The sequence below is a fragment of the Notechis scutatus genome, chromosome 3 (assembly GCF_049901735.1).
Source record: "Notechis scutatus isolate UNSWTSFEM ecotype Mainland chromosome 3, rNotScu1.2, whole genome shotgun sequence".
Lineage (NCBI taxonomy): Eukaryota > Metazoa > Chordata > Lepidosauria > Squamata > Elapidae > Notechis > Notechis scutatus.
The window spans coordinates 107,385,721-107,405,603 of record NC_142011.1 but is presented as its reverse complement, the minus strand read 5'-3'; the positions used below and the strand labels follow the sequence as shown (position 1 = coordinate 107,405,603).

Sequence of the window (19,883 nt, the reverse complement as noted above, 5' to 3'; positions counted from 1 at the left end):
ACAGGGCTAGTTCACTTAGGCATACCTATGTTTAGAAGTACATATATATAGCTCACAGGCATAACCTTTGAGAGAAACCCAATGGTCAGCTTCATCCAACAGGTCCAGAGGGGGTGCATCTGACAGATTTGTCTCATTTAGACACTGTTCTCCATCTGGTACATACTGTAGATGAGCTACTGTGGTGTTACTTCTATTAGAAAGTTTCTGCAGCATCACTGTTTTCTAACTGATTTCCTGCACTCATTGCTCTTTCCTGTTGACTTACCTATATTCTAGCTGCCTTCCTGAAATATTAGAATGAAGGAAACATTTGAAATTTTAACAGAGAGGTGAAGAGAGAAAGAATGAGCAAGGAAGAGTGAGACAGAGCGCTGTAAGTAATCCCGCAGGGGAAGTTAATGGCCTGCACTTATTTCTGGTTGTCCCAAAAAAAAGGCTAAAATGTTGACATCTAAATTCAAGGGAAAATGTTCTTCTACTAAGGCTACCTTAAATATATCAGGGAGAGTATAGAATTTCTGGTGCTCATCATTGAGAAACCATTGTTTGATTCTATCTTCAGAAGAGATTTTATTAGACTGTTAATTGGTCTTGTTCAGATTTTTGCAATTTCCTTAGAGTTTGTAATACTAGATTCCGCTTATCTTTAATATCAAGACACTGTGTGATACAAACCTATCGTTCATCTGCTATTTCTCTCTCCTCCCCGCTTTCCCCCCCCTCTCTCTCACACATCTGATCTGTATTTTTGCAGAGCAATGACCCCTGTATAGTTTATCCAGCTTATTAAAGAAAACATTCTGCTTTTAAATCGATATTGTAGCAGAGTAACTTCTTAGGATATAAATAGGCACAACTGTGTGGCATTCTAAGGTCTAAAAGTTCTTTTTCACAATTTGGTAAATCAAAACGGCAATTAGTATGACATCTTTGGCACAACTCCAAGGCCTATATATTGAAATGTAGCATAAGCACTTATAGCTGAACTACAGGCATTTTCTTCCCTTCCTTCTTTCAAGACACCCATAATGATTTTTTGGACTAGAAATTATTTGAGGCAGGGATCTTTTCTTTTCTAATTTATTTTGTAAAATTCCATTTACATTAATAGCTTGTGCCTGGCACAAAATTTCCCTAATGCAGGGATAGGCCTCATTTGTAAGCAATCACTTCATATCTCAAAAAAACAACAACCGGCCCCCTTTCCCAGCAGCTTGCTGTGTGAAGAAAGAAAAAAAGGGAGGAATGGGGGAGGGGGATTTGACTCACTTCTTCCTCTGATAGTGCCCCACATGCTTTAGCCTCACCTATTCCATATGATGCAGGAGCCCCAATCAAATTGTTCCTGCAAAAATGCAGCCCTCAACAACATCAAGAAAAGGTCCGCCTTTGCTGGTCTAATGGATGGACTAGCAATCTTCTCATCCAGCACATTCTATTGCAGGGGAAGCAAATTTATCAGTGAGTCGAGGCTGGTTAGCTGTCAGAGTAGCAAGGCCTTGCCTGGAACCAGGAGAAGTCCAGTAAGTCTTGTCCTCTGAAAGGGCAAGCCATTAATAAGGAGTCATTTGTGTGAATGGCACGTCTGAAAGAGTGAGGAGTCAGGCTGCATGAATCTGAAAAACAGAAGCATGTATTTGTTTGCATTTAGCATCTTCTGCTACAGGGAATTAGCATAATGTGAATCTTGCTTTTTATCTCTGAATCTAGACTATAAAATAAATGTCAGGGTAGTTGGCTCTGAAAAATGAAAATAAAATAAAATAAAATGCAGATGCTTGCAGAATACATAGCTTCAGCTCTACATAGCTGAAGAATAAAACAAAGCCTTTTCTTTGAGTAAGAAGTGGGAAATGGCAGGGGAAACACTAAATGACTGCCAGAGAAGGAAACTGGAGAAAAAATAGAGAAAGTGAATCAAGTTTTGCATACACTCTTCACATAGGTGAGGAAATGTCATAAGTCAAAGGAAGCCAAAAAGAGTGACAAAACGTATTTGGCAATTTTGGGATGGCTACTTTCTGCAAATTGCTTAGCTCAAAATGTTCTGTGAAATGAAAGCAATATATTTGGATGAAAGCCATATGTTTCCTAAGCTCATTCTAGAAAAAGATTTGTCAAACTGGTCCTGTATCCCTCTAGTGGAAGTTATGCTGGAACTTAGAGTTTCCCCAGGCAAGAATACCACTTCACACTTAATGGGGAAAATGCCAAGTAAGTGGTCAGTTGTGACAAACCAAAAGAAAAAAGTTCCAGATTTAAACTTGCAGTGGGTATAAGAAGGGATTGAAACTTTATTAAGGGAAAGCATTGTAGTGGTTCTGTTTAGGTTGCCTTAAAAAGTCCTACTTAAGAGTATGGAATAAATATAAACTTACATTTTGCCTCAAAAGACCTTTGGAGCTTTCAGTGCAAGAAGAATTTTATAGAAAAGAAATTATAATTAAACATAAAGACTGGTGTAGTCGGATTTTATCATTAGATTACATTGTAAAATGAAATCAAGAGAATATTGACAACAGAAGGATATTCTTGTCAATGGTTTTCTTATGTACAATTACCAGAAAGGTCTAAAGTAGATAAAATGTTTTGTAATTTGAGCAATGCAAGACTGAATTTGAAATGGAACTTTGTAGTAATGATGAACACATTATTACCAACATGTATAAGCTTCTGTTGAAATATAGACAGAAGAGAAACTGAAAGAATGTGTGTTAATATGGGCTAAATATTTTGTCTAGAGTATATAAGTACATCCATAGCAAAATGTATGGATGAAAGGATTGAAATTTACATTATGTTCTAGCTTTAAAGATAACGTTTATAAAATGATGTATCATTGTTATTTATCATGAGAGAAACAGTCTAGAATGTATGAAGGTACAGACAGTACTTTGAATCGTTGCTGGAAATGTGAACAATGTGAAGGGACATTTTAGCATATTTGGTGGACATGTTAAAAAAAGCCAAATTAATTTGGATACAAACAAATACATACCTTAACTCAGAGGATTTTGAGGGTTGAAGTGAAGCCGGAGACTTTTCTTTGGGGACTAATTGACAGGGAACTAGACAAAACTAATGAAAGTTTGTTTTTTATATGGCAACTGCATCAAAAGTATTATATACTCAAAAGTGAAAGGTTCAACACTACTCACAACAGAAAAATTGTTGGTGAAAATGATGAAATTAGGAGAGATGGCTAAATTAACTACATTGATTAGACTAGAGAAAAAATAATACTACATTGATGGCAGATTTAGATACTCCTTTATAGATTTTTTGTATAAAATAGAAAAAAAAACCACTTATGATTTGTGATTTTGCTTATAAGGAAATAAAACTTTGGATAACAGAGAAAAATGAGTTATTTAAAAAAGTTTTTATCATACAGTAAGAAATAATTTTGTAATTGTGCTTATATTTGCTGCTAAGGAAATCAGAAGCTCCTTCTATTTTTTATTCTTTCTTTCTCTTTCTTTCTTTCTTTTCTCCATTTCTTTGACCCTTCATTGGTTTGTGTTAATTTTAATATTATTTGTAAAACTTTTAGTAGAAATGTATAAGAAAAAAGTTATTATAACCAGGAAAAGGAAGGTTTGGGGGGGCACTTGCCTGGGTCAGGGAAATGTTGCCATGTTATTATATATATATATGGTGTTCGGGTATTTTCCCACGTCATTGTAGTTGTTCTTTTAAAGTTGTAGCAACGTTTCAGCAGAATCTCATCTGCCATCATCAGGCTTCTGTATAGTGTTCGTCTGTGAGTCAGACTTTTACAGTGGTTTCAGATTTAAATTTGGGGCAGCCTATTGCTGTGCCAGAATGGTTTTTTCTTCATCCTGATTGGTTGGGAGTCTTGGTCTGTGTTTATTAGTCTCGGAGTTTGCTGTGTTCTGCTTGATGGGTGTCTCTGATATCTTCTGTCTGTTTTTTGGCTCTTTTTGTATCTTGATTGGCTGGCAGCATTGTGTTACTTTATTGGAGGCCTTTAGTGCAGCTTGGCTTCGGGTAAATGGACGGCTATCATTAGTTAGGAAGCTGGGTTTCATCTGGGTGCCTGGTTGGGGTGTGTTTGAGCTGGAGGTATCAGGGGGGATCTGTTTGTGCCCAGGTGTTTGCCAAAAAACAGACAGAAGATATTAGAGACACCAATCAAGCAGAACACAGCAAACTCCGAGACCAATAAACACAGACCAAGACTCCCAATCAATCTGAATGAAGAAAAAACCATTCTGGCACAGCAATAGGCTGCCCCAAATTTAAATCTGAAACCACTGTAAAAGTCTGACTCACAGACGAAAACTATACAGAAGCCTGATGATGGCAGATGAGATTCTGCCGAAATGTCGCTACAACTTTAAAAGCACAACTACAATGACGTGGGAAAATACCCGAACAAAGCTGAATGCCATACATATGTGTGTGTGTGTGTGTGTGTGTGTGTGTGTGTATTCTTTTTCAGATGGCTTAGATATTACTCTGACTCCCTTGTTTCTCAAGAACAACAGAGACGTGTGCCATGAAGTACAGATTGGTCATCTCTATGTAGAAGGAAAGAAAGACTTGTCTACAAACTGAGTTTACTCTGTAGTGATCTGAAGCATTAACTGCTAAGCCTGATCCCATCTAAATCAATATTCTGCTGCTAGATTCTGTTTTTTGGTCATGCTGCTAAAATGTAGCAAAATGATGGGGATCAGCATTCATAGCCACAGTTGGATAGATGCTTTCTTCAGTTCAGTTTCTCCTTCTATATGGAGATAGTATGAAATAATCCTTTCAACTTCTAAGCCAGTCCATCAATTCCTCATATTGGGTAGGGCCATTTAGGGCTTACTATCTTTCTACTACAAATAGATGATGGGTATAAACTGCCAGAGATGAACATACAGCTCTATTGTCAAGATCTTATGCTTTCATTCTAAAAAAAAGTCACTTCTTATCTGATGCATGGAGTCTTTGAGTCGAGACATAGATAGCTTTGATGGCACCATATGAGGCTAAACTTGTCTCGGCATCATCAGCAGGCAGCCTCTTTCAAAAATCTCAGTTTGTTCTTTATTTGTTCCCAACTTCTAAGAGCAATCCTTTCAGAGAACAGATAATTGCAGTAGCATTTCTAATTTAAGCAACAGGTGATCATGTACTGGAAACATCTAAAATGTAAAATCAAAGAATCACCTATGTATTGTGTTCTCTTGTTGCAACAGTAAAGTCACATCAATAAAGGAAGAGCAAGATACCCCCCCCCCCACTGCTCCTTAGGGCTGACCCAATATTATACACACACACACCGCAATAAAGATGTGCAATCAGAAATTAGAAGTAGGAACATGGAGAAGGCAAATATTTTGGAAACATATCACGTCTCTGTCTTTTCATTAAGTTCAGCTCAAATTTAGTCGGGGAGGAGCCATAAATGTCCTCTTGGATATGCTCAGTAATAAGCAGACTTTTAACTTTAATGGCATTTGTGATGGTTTTCTTTTTGTATATCTCACTTTCTCACATTCACTAAAAACACTGCCAAAAATGGTGAAATGTAGTTCAAAAGGATAAAAGCCTCTTGAGGCAGCAGGATGATCATGTCAGGCAATCAGCTTGTTGATAGAGATCCTTAGGAGCTTCCAGTGAGGAATTATGGCAGACTGACATACCCAGAAGAGCAGAGGGATATGATGGTCAACACTTTTGGAAGTAATTAATCTAGAGATAAAGAGAGATTTCTTTTGCAGCAAACATAGATTCCTTTTGGCAAGCTTCACTTTTCTGGATTACAAAATTATAAAGAGACTTTAAGGGTTGGTTTAAAGATTCAAGAATCCTTAGCAAAAAACTTAACAAGGAAATGATTTAACAAAGTTTAAATGAGAGAAAGGGGACAGTGTTTTTTCTATTTTTATTATTTTTATTTTTGATGAAAGTTGTTTTGCATAAACTGGAATTAATTAGACAAAGGGACCAGACCTTCATAGGAATGCCTTGTGTTTACCATTAAAGAGCACATGTAATTAGCTGCTTCTACATAACAACAGATAAAGAAGGCAAGAAAATGTTTAGAAGGATTCAAAGAAGAATTGAAGAGATTCAAATGAGAGTTCATAATGCATGCAAATCACACCAAATCAGGGGTGGGATTCTACTGGTTCTGACAGAACCCATTGTTAACTTTCTAAGCAGTTCAGAGAACCAGTTGTTAGAAGAAACCTCCTTTTGGGTTTTTTCCCACCCTTATTACATTCTTGGCAGAATGCCTAGACTTACTGTCTCCGAAGGAGGTTTTTCTTTCTTTCTTGATACTTTCTTAAAGGGGAAGGGTTGTTTTAAGCTTTTTACACTGCTGTTGGGAGGAAATACTCCCCTGGAAATGCTTCCAGCCGGCATGCAGTGATCAGCACTTTGAAGAAATAATTGAATAATGAAGCAGAACTGCGGAAAGAAGCTTTTTAATGACAAGGAACCAAGATGAGTGACATTCAGCAAGGCTTCTTGGCTAGCTAGAAAGATTGACATTCAAATGTGAGTTTACATACTCTTTCTGAGTTTTGGTCTAAAACTGGTTTTTGGTGAAGGTTAATTCCGTGCTTGGTGACGTTTAATCCTGTGTTTATTGATGGGATAATTTTCCCTATTCAGCTTTGTTTGGAAGGAAAAAGCTTAATCTCTGTTCTTGAAAAGAAACTGGGTTGAGAAATCTGGCTAGTTCCTGTGTCTATTTGTTCTCTGGTTTAGCAAGCAACAGCTAATGTTGTGATTTAATTATTTGTATTGTGTTTGAATTTTTTCCTGCCTCATGGTTTCTTTTTCTATCTGGGGTGGGGGTCTCCCTTCATTACTTTAGTGGTATCTGGCACTGTCTTTTTGGGGTGTACTTCCAAGAGGCAGGATGCAAGCTTGGCACTGATTTTTTTACTGCCTTTCTGGGGGGCATGTGATCTTTCCTTAAATCTGGATGATTTCTTTAGAATATCTTGTGAGGTGAGTGAGACCAGCTGGTATCTTTAAGGGGTGCAAATGGATCTAAGGATTGCTTTTCCTGGGTGTGCTCTTTCTGGAGAGCTTAAATGACCTCTCTGCTAAAGCGTTTCACTTTATGAGCAAGAGTAGGCTGCTGATAGTTAACATTGCATTTTAACTATTTTAATTCCTCGAGGTGCTCTGGCACCTTGCCTGATTTGAAACTCCGGCTTGCAGGTATTGTTAATCTAATGATTGGTATTTAGAGCAGCTTTTTGCAAGTGTTGGAAGAATTATCCTTCTGGGTTCAGGTCCAAGTGGGGAAAAAGACATTGGAAACATGAAGGCTGTTTGGAAAGTTGGTTTAATGGTGGACAGGACTACATGGCTTGGAGCTCCAAAGTGAAAAGTACGATCACATGCTCCAAGATGAAGGTGAAGGGAAAAAAGGAAAAGGGGCAAGATGCTGAGAGTGCAATTGTTTTATAGCCTCTGTTGGGCCCCACCTTAGTGTTTCCTGTTCCTGTGTAAGAAATGTATCCCATTGGCTGTCAGACTCCCAGGGGCAGGGGTCTTAGCTAACTTTGTAGGCTTTGTCTGGACCACATGGCTTCACCTGAGTGCTGGCTGATGCAATCTTCCCAGGCCAAGTGGTGAGATAGGTAGACACCTTTGTTATGTAGAATATTCTGGCCCAGGCCTTAATGGCCCACCCATTAACAAAGGTGGGTGGTGAACTTCTGCTTTTGAGGTGAGTTTCTGTTTCTGAATTTCTCTTTTTAGGGGAAATATTCTGCTTTTTTAGTATATCCTAAACTATTTCATTTTCCTAGAAGAGGGGTGGGTGCTAACTCCCTACACAAGCAAAGAAGCTTTTCATATTTTTGTACAGGTAATCTTTGACATACAACAGTTCATTTAGTGACCATTCAAAGTTACAATGGCACTGAAAAAAGTGACATGACCGTTTTTCACACTTATGACTGTTGCAGCATCCCCACTGTCATGAGAGGCCAGGCGAGGAGAAAGGCCCCTTGACGTGAGTGACATCGAGTTGGCCACGCCCACCCAGTCACATGACCACCAAGCCACACCCACAAACTAAGCCACACCCACAGAACCAGTTGTTAAAAAAATTGAATCCCACCCCTGCAACAAATGCACAGGAAAGAGTTGGGAGACAACTGAAAGTAGACAGTTTTCTTTTGGAACTGATGGCCAGACAGTTGGAAAAACAGCAGTGGAACTTTTTTATATATGATAATTGCAGCAAGATATTATTTGTTCAAAAGTGGAAAGACTCAGCACTACCCATAAAGGAGGAATGGTTGGTGAAGATGATGGAAATTGCAGAGTTGGCCAAACTGATTTCTTTGGCTAGAGAAAAAACAACATCTATATTTATTCCTGCACTTTTTGCATTAAACAGAAAAAATGATCTTATGATTTATGGTTTTTAAGATTATGAAAAATAGATAATGGAAAAAAGAGAGTTTTTCTTTTTGTGACCATAGGAACAAAGGTAATTTTATAATTGTACTTACATTTGCTACAGTTGGAAACTACTTTCTATTACTTTTCATTCTTTCTATATGTATATCTTTTTCTCTTTCCTTCCTTCCTTCCTTCCTTCCTTACTCTTTCTTTCTTTCTTTCTTTCTTTCTTTCTTTTTTCTTTCTCATTATCGTTTATTCAAAATTTTCATTAAATATTATACAAGATAGAAATCCTTTACTAGCTATGTTAGAAAATTAAATTTCTTTCTGCAAAGCACATATTGTTCTTTTCACTGAACAGTTTTCCTGGACTCTACATTTGTCAAGTTTAGTTCACCAAACTTTATTTTTAAACAATAACAAAAGCCCTTCCAAATTATTTATTTTGGTCCATATCTCTTCAAAGATATGCATTTTTAAAATTTGTAATTGTGTTTAATAATTTTTCTAAAACTTTCTCCTCATATAATATTTTCCTTACAATGTCTTTATAAATACAAACTTTGTATACATTTTTAACAGCAAATGGAATTGTAAAGTTTTGAAAAAAAAGCTAGATGAATTTGAATAATAAATGCCAGGGTGCTCAACAATTTGAAAATGTGAAATTCAGTAAGTCCACATGATAATTTGCTGTAGATACATCCTGCATGGTTTGCTCCTCTATATCAAGTATGCAGTGGAGTCTTTCTAGCTGGATCAGACTCATGGCAGGAGTTCACTAAGGCCTCACATTAAAACTGCTTTGAGAATGCAAGAAGTCTTTAGGACTTGCTTACTCACGAGGGGGCAGAAAGTCAATCTCCTTCTTTGCTGCAGCCATCCCAGTAATTCAGCTGCTTTAGCTGTAATCCTTTCTATTCACAAACTCTGAAAGTGGCATTCTTGAAAGACTGATGGGTCATCTACAAACGATTTTGCAGTTCAGCTCCTTCCCCTTACTATGGTTTCCTGAGTGACTGGAAGAAGCCATGCTCTAAAACCAGGGTATAGTACCTTTCCAATTATGTGCTGTAAACTGCAGTTTGATGGACATGAGCAAAGGTCCCGTTGTAACTATGGAAATGACTTTACAGAGACTTTCTGCATTTTCTTGATGAATTCCTTTTTACAATGTGAAAGGGACAGGCATTTATTTGAATTCTACCTTATGAAGCTCATGAACGATTCAGGCTTTGCAATTCCAATTAAGAGCTCTATATCTCTCTAGTGGGATATTGTTTGCTGAAGGGTTTAAATTTGCTGGTTCCACCACTCCCCTCTATTTTCACACAGGTTATTCATCTCCCTATGCCTCTTAGCAGCCACGTCTCCCTTGTTCATGCTATCTGTCTTGCAGCTTATGTCATTGTTTCGTTTTTCTGTCACGTCCCCATACTGTGCTTGCTTTCTTTTACATTCACCCTTTTATGGCATTTTTCCCATTCCCACCCTGAGCTTTTAGGCTATCTTATTTATATTCTTATGTCTTCCTCCACCCCACCTATAGATGCTCCAATCCATTTATCAATCCTGTTTATTCTCCATGCCGCTCTTTTGACTTTTTCATGAGTGGGACAATGCATCCTTCCCTAGTAGAGACACCCTGCCCTTCCTTTGCCTGTATTAGCAATGCTGATCAGCTGTTTCTGCCCCAACAGTTTCCTGGGTGACTCCCCAATGCCCAGGAGTGTCAGGGCATAATGGAGGAGATGAGAAGGCCAAAAAGCTTTGCAAGACTCTGAAAGCATTTGCTGGGGTTGGAATTTCCTATATACATGTCAGGTCAACATTATGAGTTTCAGTTCTGGTTTTGGGGTTACTGGGCTGAAAATTCAACTGGGCTGAAAGAGAAGTTTGGGATCCTCTAAAATACAGTGGAATAAAAATATTGGGTTTGCTGAAATAATCTTGACAGAGAATCATATCTAAAGCAGAGTCCTTAAATATGGATGTTTGTTCACATGGATTTTACAGCTAATAATGAAATCATTGAATAAAAGTTCACTGAAAACCTACATGTGGCATGTATAAAGCATTCCTGAAAAAGCAGTGTTAAGCTTCAGACATATATTTTCATATGCCTCCTCTTACATTGCCTAGTGAGTGAGGCCCTAACCCCACAAGCCCTCTTAAGTCCTTGTCTTGCAACCATTTAGTGAACAAAGGTACAGTGGCTCTGAAAAAAAAGCAACTTATGAGTATTTTTCCCATTTACAATCGTTGTAGCATCCTCATGGTCACATGATCAAAATTTGGGCACTTGACAACTGGCATGTATTTATGACAGTTGCGAATCCTGTGGTCCTGTGATCATCATTTGTAACCTTCCCAGCCGGTTCATTCAACAATGGTAGGGATTCAGTTAACAACAGTGCCAAAAAAGGTTGTAAAATGGGCCACAACTCTGACCCATTTAAAACTGCCAACAGAAATTTTGGGCTCAATTGTGGTCATAAGTCAAGTACTTACACAGTGTTTCAATAGGGGTGGTTCTTTAGCTTTACTCCTGATCCTGGCCCGACTGCTAAGTACTCTAACTACTCTCATTATGTTGTTTTCATAAACATTTTTAGCAGAGCCAAGAATATCTCTCTTTTTCAGACATGCTCCAGTGCTGATTCAAAAAATGTCTTTTTTTTCATATGGTTCTTCTCCTCAGAGAAATCATGACATATCAATATGACTAGTTGTGGAATACATTTTTTAACACTGGAGAAGGGGAAGGAGTTCTGGTGGCAATGGATCCAGGAAAAAGGAGAAAGTAGCTGAGAAGAAATATACCGAAACCCCCAGAGTACAACATGAATTGTTGTGCCATCTCAGTGTTTTCAGGCATCATTTTACCCCCATGGAGATGGTAAATCTCCACCAAGCAGTGAAACTGGGAATATTTAGTTGGCGCTAATAGCTACCGGAATGCCATTATTGTATCCTTTTATCTATCCTGCCCTAATAGCTACCGGAATGCCATTATTGTATCCTTTTATCTATCCTGCCAAAGTTCCCCTTATGTTTTATGGCCTGAGCAATTCCTATTGTGATATCAAGCAGGTTTCACACCAAATGGAAACCTGCCAGCTGTGCCATCTGCATGGCCAACAAACAGTTTCTTGCCATCTTCAGCATCAACATTTGCACTGCCCAGACTTGGATCTGTGCCAGCTTCACAGATGGCAGCCTGTAATCTGTCCATGGCTTTGCCAGGTTTAAGACTGGAAATATACAGATTCCTTTATTAACACTTACCAAGCTTACAATGGTTAATCTTGGAGCTTTTGCCCACTTAGCAGACTATAAACCATTTGTTTTTGTTATAGGCTGTGCTTTTTCACTTTCCCCCATGAAGTCCTATAGAATGGCCCTACCTCTCTGCTCCACTAATCAAGTTAGTAACTTAGCCCTGATGCTGGAATTCCATCCCTTGTATACTCAGGGAAGGATGTGCTAAACATTTAACAATTCCCCACTGTCTGAAACTAACATCATTTGTCAAAGAGTGATAGATGGGCATATGGGGAGCAGTGTCAATAGAGCCGTATCTACTCAGAATAGCAGCTGAGCGTGCACTGCTGTGGCTCGATGGCTTTCTCAGTTGCAGTCCTTTGAGTATTTGCAACGGCTTGGGAAGTTTTTAAAAAATGTAGATAACAAGGGAACCGTGAAGGTCTGTGTGTGAAAGAAAAGATTTAAGGAATAGAACATGGCACAAATGTCCTTTCAATACAACACTGGTAAGTGGAGAAATTGGGGAGTTGAGTTTTCCAGGGGAAGGAAAATGCTTCAGTTTCTCACCCAAGGGCAGGATTCTCCCTTAGCAGTAACAATAGCATATCAAGAGGCCTATAGGGAGTTGATGCCCTTCCTTGGAATTTAATGGAAGGATGGAGACAGGAGATTTGGGCTGACACCCATTTGACTATTCTGAAATAAAATAAGTGCAAGAACACCACACTGTGAGCCTGACATTCTTTAAATACATTTCTGAAGTATTTTTTTCAGCAAACTGAATGGAATCTAGTACAAAAGAGGCATGATAATTTCTCTACCCAATAGCTCAGCAGAACTGATAAAAGCCTTAATTCCTGAGATGGGGCATTCATACTTTACTCCATGTATACCCTCTGGTGTTATTTTAATTAAGCAATAAACATACTGGCAATGTTATGCTAGCCCTTCAAAAGAAGAAATGCCAAAGTACTTCATATCTGATACAACTTTTAAAATCTTTATTATTTCAAGATATGTAAAAAACAAGGTGAGTCCCATAAATGCCAATTAGACACAAGTGTCTTGAATTTTCCACTGCCGTGAACCACTACAATTTCAAATAGGATTTATCTTTCTCATCACCTTGATATTACAGATGCAGGAATCTGCTCTAAATAATATATTGAGACTTGCAATGAACCCTCTGAGAAATGCATAAGTTTGGAAATTAGAAGAGACATTTCCACTCCCCGTGGAAAATCTTTCAAATCCAGTACAGAATTCCCATTGAACTGAGTAGCATTTCTTGATAACAAAAATTTAGAAAATGTTACCCTAATTGTTTTGCTCAGATTACTCAAATAGAAGTAGCTGAAACCTGATAAGTGTGAATAATCATGAAAGTATTACTGCTCAAGGATTTTTACGATTCAAATTTAGTTTCCCCACATTTTGATTTTGTTGCCGTGGTACACATATTTAAACAATGAAAACAATTTCAAAAGCTCTATACTGAGAGCAGCTGCAGCAGTAATAGTAGTGGTAGTGAAGAGGCGTTCAATGCAATCCTATACTCACCAGCCAACTTTTGCTTAGAATTGGGTTGATGTATGCTTTATGTCCAGAATCTTAATGTATTAAATAGGCACATGGACATATAACACAGGGATCCTTCTCAATTTGCCTGGACAAATGGGCTGAGCTACAACTTATATGAGACATTAACAGTCAATTTTGATGAAATGGGCTGAGCTAAATAATACCTGGGTGTAAAGGGAATGAAATTTTTTCGCTTGATTTAGGAACAACCAGGTGAAGGAATTTGCTGGAATAAGGTGAATAACAGGGAAATAAAGCATTTAGGGAATTTCATCAAGACTGATAGAGCAGTGGGACCCTTGCCCTTTGGGCTTATCCACATCTCCTACTTATCGTGACATAAACATATCCTCATGATGTAGTCTTTTCCTCATTCCCAACTACTCAGTTTATTCAGCCCAAATACCTTCTTAAGTCTTGACATACAATTCATAAGGCCTCATTCATGACGTTCGTGATGACATTTGGAGTGGGAATCTGTTTGGTTCCTATTGGCCAATTCAAGGCTGCGGCAGGGATACCTCTCCTCTTCGGCCATTTCATACTGCCTTCCATTGACATTTTGGCTTGGGCTTCTGTGAAAACCAACTGGCAGTGTAATGGCTGACCCATGCTTCCCTAAGTACTGTTCAGACACAGCACTCTGTAAGATATTACCAGGTGCTTCCTTGCAGCTCTTACTAATTTGGCAAATTTGCCAAAAAAGCATATCAGTCAGGCTGGTAGGATACAGATTGGGCCAGGATGAAGTGAGTCAAGGATTTCTCATTATGCCATGTGAGCTCCTTCTGCTTATACTGAGAGCTTATGCACCAGAGACAAATTCCTTGTGTGTCCAATCACACTTGGCCAATAAAGTATTCTGTTCTATTCTGTTCTGTTCTATTCTATTCTATTCTATTCTATTCTATTCTATTCTATTCTATTCTATTCTATTCTATTCTATTCTATTCTATTCTATTCTTCCTGCAACCCTCCTCAACAGTTATATATAGGTATTACTTTTCCAGGAGAATGGTAGACCCACGTTCAAAAGTAGCCCAAGTGGCAGGTTTCCACCAGCAGTCACTATATTTTCATTTTGGTGATCTGTGACTTGGGCAGTTTGAAAGTTGGTTAAAACCTTTATTCCCAGCATCCATTTACATTTGTCCAAGTTGACTTCATCGGTTGACTCTATCACATCACCACTAAATTTCCAGTCAACGTGGACAAGTCCACTGCCAAAGTTGGTGTTCTTCTGCTCTCTCCTTTTAAATAGTATGTTTTCTTCTTTTAAATTATTATATAGGAAACATGGTTGAAAAGAACAATGTCCAACAGTTGCCTACCATAGGAAGTTCTCTAAAGGCATTTGCTCATTCAAAATTTAATGCATGTTCACAGCATCATCCAAATACTGTTGATATGAATTAAGACCTTTATTACTGTTATTTTGGTGCTACAATGGGTGGAAGATGCTATATTTTGTTAAGGGAAAATGAATATATGACTTAGCTACTATAGTGAATATTGTGCAGCCAAAAATGAGAGGTCATCAAAAGAGTTTTGATTTGAACCAAAGGAGCCCCCTAAAAGTCTTTTTTGTGAAAACAGGGACTCATTATGAATCTGGGATCCCACCAAATTCAATCTGGCCTTCAGGTACCATTATCCAAGTGGAACAAATAAAAGTCATTCTGCTTTTGAGAATACATTTACTATATAGCTTCTGATTATTAACCTGTTACAGGAGATGGAAACTATTAAATGAATCACACGATCATCTTGCAATACCCATGGCTTGATATAGACTGTTGCTCTTTAAACAATTCCAAAATTATGGGGGTATATGTCTTATTAAGAGCAATGAGGACAACTGAGGGGCAAGGCTGATTTCCTGCATGACTCCCAGTATATATTTCATCTGCCCAATCCAATAGCTAGCAAACAGCAGATTAAAGAAAATAGTTCTTCCCCTATGATTACAATAATATAGTTTACATTATGTACGGGCAGTGAGGTACTGCAAGGTTCTGTTTTGGGCTCAATACTCTAAAACATCTTCATAAATGATCAAGATATGGGGAATTGAAGGGGTGCTCATCAAATTTGCAGATGACACAAAACTGGGAGCAGTTGCTAACACTTTGGAAGATAGACTCAAGATTCAGAAGGATCTGGACAGACTTGAACACTGGACCCTATCCAACAAGATGCAGTTCAGTGGTGAGAAGAGTAAGGTCCTGCATTCAGGCAGAAAAACCCAAATGGACAGATATAGGATAGACAGTGCCTGGCTAAGTAGTAGTGCTTGTGAAAGGGATCGAGGTGTCCCAGTAGACCACTACTCAAGTATGAGTCAGTGGTGTGCTGCAGTTGCCAAAAAAGCCAGTGCAGTCCTAGGCTGATCAACAGAGGGATAGCATCAAGAGCTGTGGTAGTGCAGTAGTTAGAATGCAGTACTGCAGCCTACTTCTGCTGCCTGCTGCCTGCCTGCAATTTGGCAATTCGAATGTGACCAGGCTCAAGGTTGACTCAGCCTTCCATCCTTCCAAGGTTGGTAAAATGAGGAGCCAGATTGTTGGAGGCAATATGCTGACTCTGCAAACTGCTTAGAGAGGGCTGTAAAGCACTGTGAAGCTGTAAATGTCTAAGTGCTATTGCTATAATAGGAAATAATAGTGCCACTCTTTATGCACTTGTGAGCCCACATTTGGAATACCGTGTCTAGTTTTGGCCACCATGGTACAAAATGATGCTGAAACCCTAGAAAGAATGTAGAGAATAGCAACAAAAAGGATAAGGGGCATGGAGGCTAAATCATATGATGTATAGTTAACCATTAAGGGAACTAGGAATGTTTAGCCTATGAAGAGAAGGTTTAGGGGATACCTGATAGCAGTCTTCCAGCACTTTAAGAGCTATCATGGGGAAGAGGGAGTCAATTTATTCTCTATAGCACCTGAGGGAAGGACATGAAACAATGGGTGGAAACTTGTCAGAGAGAGATCCAACCTGGAAATAAGGAGCCATTTCCTGACAGTGAGAACGATTAATCAGTGGAACAGCTTGCTTCCTAACATTGAGGGTACTTCATTGCTGGAGGTTTTCAAGAAGAGTTTGGACAACTATTTGTCCAGGATGGTATAAGGACCCCCGCCTTGGGTTGGAATAAAAGACCTCCAAGGTTCCTTCCAGCCCTATGATTCATTGATTCTATCTTTTGTCCCTCATGCAACTTTCAATCTGTCTTTCTTCTCTAAACCCAATATCTGTTCCAAAATATTCCTTGTTCCATGCGTCTGGGACTTGTAACCTGCATCATTTGTAAACTGCATTTCTCAGATAACTGAGGATGGGGCAGATCAGCATAATTTTAAAGGTCTGGAACTGATAGTCTGGGATCCCAAGATTTGGGGAGAATGCAACTCTTATCTTTCAGCCAAACATCAGTTCTGAATAGACATTTTCTGGAACTCCCACTGAAACCTGCAGAGTTTGCTTTCAAGCAAATATGTTTACAATTCCCCTCCTTTTTAAAAAGTCTTAATGTTTCTTCCTTTCTTCATATGTTGTGTATCCTCCCCCTTTGTTTCCTTTTGTTAGTCCATTATTTTTATACTGAGGACCTAACCCAATACGACTGGCAAGCTGAATAAATATTTCTACTGATCCTGGTTGGCATTTGTATTCACAATCAAATAATATTAGCATAATGTGTGCAATTTACATAATTCCTTCAATTCATAGTCAGCTTTCAGTCTTGTCCATTCCTGGTTACTTAATTTTGATTTGTTGACTTTAAGTAACTCCCTTTGATGTCTAAATGTTATTCACATTAAAAGTCATTTAGGTTAAAATTGGTTTGTCTTCAAAGTATTTGAAAGAAAGCAGAACAAGGGGAGGTTGACATAGGAATTGCCATAGCTGTGAGGTAATTGTCTTCAAACAGCAATTCCAGATATAATTGGTCAGATATAATTGGTCCTGAAGATGTTGTGATTTGAAAAAACATCTTGGAGGACAGTTAGGTGTTATTTGTGTCTGAAACTGGAGGGTTGTTTGTTTGTTTTTGGTCACAGATTCATTTTGGACAACATGGAGAATAGGTTTCATCCCTGAAGGGTTTTATCTCATGGCAGGCAGAGGCATACAGATTCTAGTTTCTTCTGGAACAAGGATGAAATTATTCTACATGCATGAAACTGCATAATGAAAGACTCTGCCTTTCCATCCCATCAAAAATACTCTCTTGCTTGTTTTCAGCATATTACAGCTTTCCGTTTCTATACACATAAGGAAGAGTTGTCAGAACATCCTAGTAACTGCCCAACCATACAGTAAGCTATGAGGAACACAGCTTTTATGGTGGAGAAGTGCAGCAGGCTTTTCCAAATTCAGGTAGTCCTTGCTTAACAATAGGTCTTTTTAGGGCCTTTCAAAGTTATGACGGCCACAGAATAAGTGCTTTACTGCCCCATTCTGTAAATGGGGCAGTATAAATATTCACATCAAACCCACCCCTCCCTGCAGTTATATTATTAGACATTGGGTGGTCAGCTTTACACGTCATTGTATATTGTGACTGTGACCTCAATTTGTTATGTTTTTTGCTTAACAACCATGGCATTCATTTAATGACCGTGGTATTCATTAACAACTGCTGCAAAAAAGTCTGGAAAATTACTTCCAGTCACCCGACTACCTCAATTTACATCTGTAACAACTTAAAACTGTAATTCCAGGCTCAATTACAGTCAGAAGTCAAGAACTATCTGTAAAAAAAATTCTTTGCCAATATCAACATTTATCAGCATAAAACAGATCAAGACTTTTTCTCAAGGCCTGCAGAGAAAAAGACATGATATTGCAACCATCCCAAGCAGACTTGAAACAAGTGAGAACTAAAAGATGACTCCATTCTCCCACTTTCCAAGTTCTCCAGCTTAGCCCCCCACATTTGCATCTGGGCCAGCACCCATCTCATTCTGAAGGATCCTAGCATAAATTCCATTTTAAACTATGGGACAATCATGACAACAATTTAATTAATCACCAGACAATTTCCAGACACCACTAATAGTCTTCTGTTCATCCATTTATTTTCTCTTCCCAAACCATCTTCCCCTCCTTGGGTTCCTGGAAATAAAGCTGCATTATTTTAGAATTTTAATTTTTTTAAAAACTTTGCCATTGTTTTTAATGTTTTTCAATTACAAAAAACTGCAAGACCTGAAAGGATTGTTATCATTGTTCTACAGCAATGAGGATCTGTGGAGACAATAGCCTCAAACTGCTCCTTCTCCTTCCTTGCAACTTGTACTGACTACAATATTACATTTTAGTGCCTCCGATTCCAAACATAATAATTCAATTTTCATGTAACATTTTGAGCTGGAAAATGTGAAAACTGCAGTATGACTTCAAAAGTACACTTAACATATTTTTAAATAGAAAAAAGTCGATTTAATTACTCCCCAATCAAGAACATCTGAATCCCTCCCATCATTTGTAGGACTCAACCCCATTCAGCTAGATTTAAAGATCTCATGCCATGGATTGAAGATGGCTTTATAAGAGCCAAAGTAGGCATCTCAAAATACATCCGAGAGGTATCTTAACTAAACATCCCAAATGTGATAAGGGGTTGCAGAGAACGACTGTCAGCCTTCAAGATCTTCTGCTATTGCTTTGCATCTTTCGGCTGTCATAAGTAACGGGGGGAGGAGGGGGGTAAAGTCTGGGAAGCGAGCTGGAGGTGTTACATTCTAGTGTTGTATAAAATGAAGGTGGGGGAAGAGGACATTCTTCCTTAGGTTGCTATTTCTTGCTTAGCTTTTTTTCCTCTGCGCAACTGCAAACTTTTATCAAAGTATGCCAAGGTCAACGGACAGAAGCCTCATCACCACCTGAGGATGTCCACATGATCATATTCACAACTTGTAATTGGAAGAATCATTTGAACTATTGGGGGTGGGATCATTTCCAACACTTTGTATATGTGATTTGTGCGCCTAATTCCTCAGATTCAGAATTCTACTGTAGCTACCACTTCATTTCCAGTAAAAGATATCTTTTCTCTAATTAAAAGAGTCTAAGTATTTCTTTCTTGGATTTTGAATGGAGCACAGCCTGACAACAACATTCCTTCCAATTCTGGGATTCTGTGGTTATAAATGTATAGAACTAAGCTTTCATATATACAATCTTGTTTTAGTTCCATGGCTTTGAAGGATGTTTCCATGACAGATTGTCAAAATCCAGGGTTATAATGTCAAAAATAGCTGCCTTCAAAATGTTGGCTCTCAGCAATAATCCTCCCTTCCTTGTACTTTTTCTAGTCAAAGAGGAGAATTGCAGCCCTTGTGCCACAAAAGGTTTTCCCACAAATGTGCTCTGGGCAAGATTTGGAGACGGGCACAGAGCCTGAAAACAAAATGTGGCATCTGACAACGGAGTTTAGCAGGGGAGAGGATGAAGTTGCTCATGGGAAGCTGATGAACTAAGCAGGATGGATGGATTGGAGAAGATGGCCAAATATCTCAGTCTGAAACTCTTTCTAACCCTTAGGTTAATTCTCATTTTCCACTGAGGAACCCAGGAAGAAGGCAAAGGGACTGAATTTTCAGACAAACGAGCAGCTTCGTCTGGGG

At 38.5% G+C, this 19,883-nt stretch overlaps 1 protein-coding gene across 3 annotated transcripts in view; it reads right to left on the bottom strand.

Annotated features, from left to right (window-relative positions):
• Positions 1-19,883, bottom strand: part of TNR (tenascin R) — a 481,637-nt gene that overhangs the window by 256,018 nt on the left and 205,736 nt on the right. Inside the window, exon 2 of one of the 3 annotated variants that reach the window (XM_087960907.1) lies at positions 3,002-3,071. The exons of the other annotated variants lie outside the window; for them this stretch is intronic. The gene's annotated coding sequence lies outside the window, so the exon portion shown is untranslated. The remainder of the gene's footprint in view (positions 1-3,001; positions 3,072-19,883) is intronic. 3 annotated transcript variants of the gene reach the window in all.